This window comes from Rutidosis leptorrhynchoides, chromosome 1 (genome assembly GCF_046630445.1).
Source record: "Rutidosis leptorrhynchoides isolate AG116_Rl617_1_P2 chromosome 1, CSIRO_AGI_Rlap_v1, whole genome shotgun sequence".
Taxonomy (NCBI): Eukaryota; Viridiplantae; Streptophyta; class Magnoliopsida; order Asterales; family Asteraceae; genus Rutidosis; species Rutidosis leptorrhynchoides.
Window position 1 is genome coordinate 437,314,907 of NC_092333.1, and position 6,559 is coordinate 437,321,465.

The window sequence follows — 6,559 nt, forward strand, 5'->3', positions numbered from 1 at the left end:
GGGCTGGGTGGTGGGAATTAGTGAGACCGTAATTGCCCAACAAATTGAAGTTGATGTAGATAATTGTGATGGTGTTTGCTCTATCCATACAATCATCCGATTATTCTGATTTCCGAAATGGTATGTGATTTTATGATTTTTTAGAGATTCTTTGATTAAAAATACGTTATCAATTAACCCTATTTCAGTTAGGGTTTATAATTTTCAGTTATAATAAGTGTTAATTTAATTAAGGATACTGAATTTTGTTTCAACAACTTAATAAACGCAACAAAAATATTGCAACATATGATATGCTTCAATGTATTTGTATGGTTGATATGGAGACAAGTAAGTGGCTTTGCAATTTTCCTTATGCGTTAATTTCTATTTTTGATTCTTGAGTTTCTTATCAAGTTTCATATTATGGAATGACCGCCAGAAGACTAAATTGCCCATTTAAGATGTTGCCATGTTGTTGGTGCACCAGGATTTAAACTATACTGATGTGTGTACTTTTTTTTTCATTGGTTTATGTTTATGATGATAGGTAGACGCAGCAGGAGTTGCTATTATTCTTCTTCTTCATCTTATTCGTTGAATGCTTCTATGCTATTTTTGTTGAATTGGTTTCTACCTAATTTGCTTCATTGTATTCTCGATCGGTAAATGTCATATAAGTTCTATCTCATTCTTGGTCTACTAATTACTATTCTTATTAATTATTAATTTATTTATTGTGTAACTAATTTTGTTTGAACAACATTTGGTGGATTGAAGTAAACACATGAGCATTTTCCAGTTGCTGTTCTTCTTCTCGCATTGCAGGTATAAAAAATATATCAAAACTTTAATTTAGAAATTTAGATAACACTTTTATTTGTTTGATAATATTGTCATCTATATTCAGGTTGCATCTCTTCTTCGAGATTATCGAGAAATGCTCCAGGAGTTTTAATAGCTAAGGTGTATTTTCTATAATTCATTTCAGTGAGGCAATGGTGTATTACATTCATATTTTTTTTTATTGTTGTGTTGTTTTGTTTTTATATTTGCAATTGTTTGAAAGCTAATATGCAGTTTGGTTGCGGTTAATAAAATTGGCTCACTGTCTGAGGAAGTCTGATCATGGTTAGATGCTTCTCATCTTGAGGTAGTACTCTTCTTTGTATTTGATGTTATTGCCTCTTTGTTTATCTAATTAATTAGGTTTGTTGTTGGAATTTGTCATACAAATTAGTGGTCTTTCATTCACATTTGTGATTAGTAGCTTATTTTGTAAATTCCATCGTAGTTACCTAATTAGTTTAATTATCTTATATTTCGTTGGGTATTGTTAAAAGATTATACGAGGTGGTGATTGACATGCTATTTAATTAGTTTACTCATTTGGTGTTTTTTTTTTTATTTATATTGAGATATGGTACGTTACATTGTTGTTTGCACATAATTCATGTTTCATGTTGCTAACTATCTTATTACGAAATATGGAATAAAAAGTGATATGAGTTTGGGTCGAAAAAACATCTTTAGCTGGTCAAATGGGTAAGGAGTCCGAAATTGCGAAAACTACTATTTTATTTTTTGGGAAATGTTGCACATCCCAATACTTGTGAAGTGTGTATACTTTATTTACAAGTGTTACTTTGTCGAAAAAATTTCATCTTTTGCTCACACATGAGAGTCTAAGGTGTTTGGCTTGTTGAAACACAGGCCATAAACAAATCGAAATTAAAGTACCAACAGAAAGCAAATTCTAATTATTTTAGTATGCAAGGAAGAAAGAAGGGAAACACAATAAATACAGCAGACTATATCATTTCTTTACTAAATGGTCAGGAAGGGGTAGAAGATTTGGTTTTTTCACATGAAGACCATCGGTGATGCAAATGCTGCTATGGAAAAGCTAAATGCAAGGTGAGGCTATCTTGCTATAGCTAGACTAATTCACCGTAACAATTGGTAAGTTCATAGCAATACTTGTTCAAAAGTTTCCATAAACAAAACTTACAAAGTTACATTGTACTACCTCGTCAAAATGTGGCATTGACGTGCTGTATTACTAGAGGTCAAAGTCTGATCGATGCAAGCTATATGCAACGTTTTTCAAAGTAATAGTGACATTTTATTCAAAATCCAAGCTTTTATAATACTTAGAGAAAACCAACAAAGTACTAATCAAAACCAAATGTATTTAAAATGAAAAGACATAATGTCACTATCAAAGTTTAAACAAATCTTCATTCCAAATGCATGACCTCTACTGCCTTACTAGCTAGAGCGGAAACATTTCCTAATTACCTGAGAATAAACATGTAAAAACGTCAACACAAAGGTTGAGTGAATCATAGGTTTAAGTAGTATAGAGTGTAGAGCATAGACCACAAGATTTGTTTGTTTGCATGCTTTGCCGGCATCTTTAAAAATATAAAAAGATTCTATAAGTTTGAGCACCCGGTAACCAAGTCTTAACGTTTGTTTAGTACCCATGTTTTTAAATACACTTAACCAATGTGTACTACCTCAAATAGTATACGCCCGTTTTGTGCTAGTGTGACTAGCCCGGACGGGGATGTCAAGCCCTATGGATCCATATACACCTATTCGCGCCCACCAGTTCATAAACTGGTAGTTACTAGTTACCAAAGCTAAGAGATTTTCGGTTATAACTCAGCATAGAATGTAAGTTTAGCACTTGTGTCTACATTGTAAAACATTAAAAGACATGTATTCTCACCCCGAAAACAGTTAAAAAGTTGGGGCTATGACTCACCTTATGAGCGCAGTAAACAGTATGATAGTAAATTGCAGAGGTAGTCCAAAGTTGTCAACCTATCATCATTAGGTTTAAGTTAGTTGGATCATCATGGTCATCATCATCATCATTATAGTTATGTGTTGGATATATATGTTCATATATATTACGGTGTCCTTTCTAGAGTTTACACAGTTTAGATGTTGCATAACTCAAACGATCCTCGTTGCTATCAAGTAAGTCAATGGACAGCCAGATGTAACCGGGGGCCAGGACTCTTAATCCGACTTTAAGTCGTGACATTCGAGATCCATAACCATATCTCAAACTGGAAACCTAGACACCATCCATGACCGTAAGTAGCGGTGAGTCTCGTGAAAGTCATACGTTATTTGTTTGTGATTTTTAATTCCACGTATGTTCTAGTGAGTATAGGAATACATCACTTGTTTATTTCCGTTTCGATATAGATCATATATTATATTATTCTTTAATAATATTTAAGTCACATTATACTTTCTTATTTCTTTCCATATATATATATTTACACACATACACATATACTTCTAATTATGTGGTACGTATATATGTATCTACATTTATACATGCATGCACTCATGTATACTTGTATATCTACATATACGCATCAACATAATATCAACATAATCTTCCATATATATATATATATATATATATATATATATATATATATATATATATATATATATATATATATATATATTTATATGTTTCACATATACACAATATCATATCCATACTCAATCATATTTGTTATAATGTAAGTATTATCTTTAAAGTTTAATTCATAACTTATACTTAATAATATTAACTTAATAATATTATCATATTCATTACTATTAACTTCTCATTCTTATCACGATTCATTATCACTTAATAATTCAATATTGTCTTCTAAATAATCTTCCTATTATTCATAGTGATACAATTCTATTAATACTTATAAAAATCTTAAACTTACATCTTAATATACGTATACACTTTTGTTTTCCAATTCTTCTAAGTCTTTTTAACCATGCTCATATTCATAATAATCATTAGTTTATCATCTTCAGTGTTCTTAATCATAAACTTAAAGAATTTAAAAATATAGGAAGTATTATTAGTTCATGGGTTAACAAAGTACCTACCTTATGAGTGTTTCAAGCAAGAAAAGGGTAATGTTTGAGGGTGGTGATGAAACCTAACAGCAACAGGAAAAAGTAGCAGCAAAAAGCAACCAAACAGTAGCGGTTCGTGGTGGTTCTTGGCGGCGGACAGCGGCAGCAAAATGCAGTAGCGTTGGGGTGATTTAGGGACTGTTTTGGGTGTGTTTTGGTGCGCAGAAACAGCAGCAAAGTGGCTGCAAGTTGGCGGTTTGTAGGCTAATTTTCAGCTGCAAAAACAACAGCAAAAGTGATGGTGGTGGCGACGGTTGTAGCTGCAAAAAGGGCAGCAGACAGGGCGGTGATGGAGGCGGTTTTGGGTGGTGATTTACAGCAGAAAAAGGATGTCTTTTTGGGCAGTTTTGGGGTCGGTTGGGCTGCAGAAAAACGCAGCAGCAGCATGAGCAGGAGAGGGGCTGTTGTGGTGGCCGGAGGTGGTAGTGATGGTTCGGTGGTGGTGGCCGAAGGTGGTAGGGTGGTGGTGCTTGAGGGTGACGAAAGTTGGAGAGGGAGAGGAGAGTTTTGAGTGATTTTTGTGAGGTGACTTGTGAATGGGAATGAGTAGATTAGGAGTGTTTATATAGGGTAGTAATTAGAGGTGAGTTAGGATTAGTATGGAGTTAGGATAAGGCTTAGGAAATTTGAAGAACATTAGGACTCTAGGTGTTTAGGATAGGATTTAAGTCTCATAATAAGGCTAGGAGTCCTTAAGGTGATTCTAGAGTTTAGTGTTGGGATTAGACTAAAACTAGTTCAAAGTTAGGATAAACTTGATTAGGATTAGGAGAGGAAATTTGGAATTATCTTTTAATATTATTATTATATTTTATTTATTATTATTTTTTAAATAGCCGATTATATATATATTATTTATATTTTTTTCGGTTTATATAATATATATATATATATATATATATATATATATATATATATATATATATATATATATATATATATATATATATTAATTTTTATCATTTTAATTAATGTGCATTTTAGTCCCCGCACATTTTATTCGCGTTAGTCCTTCGTTAAATTTTTATTGATGATGACGAGCCATGATTGTTAGTTTAGGTAACCTCGTTACCCATTTCATTACTTTCATTAGTTTCAATTTTCTAACCATGTTCGTTTGTTTTGGACCACCTAAGTTTCAAGTTCGTTCGTAAAAAAAAAAATGATCGAAAAAGTTGGGGTGTTATAGTACCTACCCGTTATTAGAAATTTCGTCCCGAAATTTGGTCGTTGCCGTCATCTGGCGTTTCATTTGCAAATAAATGAGGATATTTCTCTCTCATGTGATCTTCACGTTCCCACGTAGTCTCGGGTCCTCGAAGTGCGTTCCATCAAACTTTGACGATTGGTATTCTACTTTGATGAAGTCCTTTGACGTTTCGGTCAATGATTTCCGCGTGTTTTTCAATGAAGTTCAGTTTGTCGTCAACTTGGATTTCATTAAGTGAGATGATAAGGTCCTCTTCCGTTAAGAACTTTTTCAAATTCGACACATGAAACGTATCGTGTATTCCAGCGAGTTGTTCAGGTAATTCTAGTCGATAGGCCACTGGCCCAATACGTTCGATGATCTTGAAAGGCCCTACATATCTTGGGCTCAGCTTTCCTCATTTGCCAAAGCGTATCCCACCTTTCCACGGTGACACCTTTAGCAGTACCATGTCGTTTTCTTGGAATTCTAACGGTTTTCTTCTGACGTCAGCATAACTCTTTTGACGACTTCGGGCTATCTCTAGCCTTTGCTTAATCTTTACAATGTGTTCGGTCATCTCGTGGATGATCTCGGGACCAGTCAATTGTTGGTCACCCACTTCATTCCAACAGATTGGCGATCTACACTTACGCCCATAGAGTGCCTCAAACGATGCAGCTTGGATACTTGAATGGTAGCTGTTATTATATGAAAACTCGGCTAATGGCAGGAATCGGTCCCATCCTTTTCCAAAATCAATAACACAGGCTCGTAACATACCTTCGAGCGTTTGAATCGTTCTCTCGCTTTGTCCATCTGTTTGCGGATGGTAAGCAGTACTCATGTCTAACTGCGTTCCCAAAGCTTCTTGTAACGACTTCCAGAATCTAGAAGTAAAATGGCTATCTCGATCTAAAATAATAGAAACAGGCACACCATGCCTTGAAACAACTTCCTTCAAATACAACTGGGCAAGCTTTTCCATCTTGTCAGTTTCCTTCATCGGTAAAAAGTGAGCTGATTTGGTGAGACGGTCAACAATCACCCAAATCGTATCATAGCCATTAGCAGTTTTTGGCAACTTCGTAATGAAATCCATAGTAATCCGTTCCTACTTTCACTCAGGAATCTCAGGCTGTTGCAGTAGCCCAGAAGGTTTCTGGTGTTCAGTTTTAACTTTAGAGCAAGTCAAGCACATGCCCACATAGGTAGCAATATCCGCTTTCATTCCAGGCCACCAATATAACATTTTTAAATCATGATACATCTTGTCAGCGCCTAGGTGAATCAAATACCTTGTCTTATGTGCCTCATCAAGCACTTTCTTTCTTACTTCGCCAATTTTTTGGACCCAAATTCTTCCGGCAAAATGACGACTTCCATCTCCTTTAATTTCGAACTGTTTGTCTAAACCTCTAATAGATTCTTCCTTCT

The 6,559-nt window shown here is 34.6% G+C and overlaps 1 long non-coding RNA gene across 1 annotated transcript; it reads left to right on the forward strand.

The window, feature by feature from the left end:
- The first annotated feature begins 320 nt into the window (after nt 1-320).
- Nucleotides 321-2,052, forward strand: LOC139872682 (uncharacterized). Its single transcript, XR_011767132.1, has 4 exons — nt 321-644; nt 760-807; nt 890-1,132; nt 1,693-2,052. It is a non-coding gene; the product is annotated as an uncharacterized lncRNA (long non-coding RNA).
- The last annotated feature ends 4,507 nt before the right edge of the window (nt 2,053-6,559 follow it).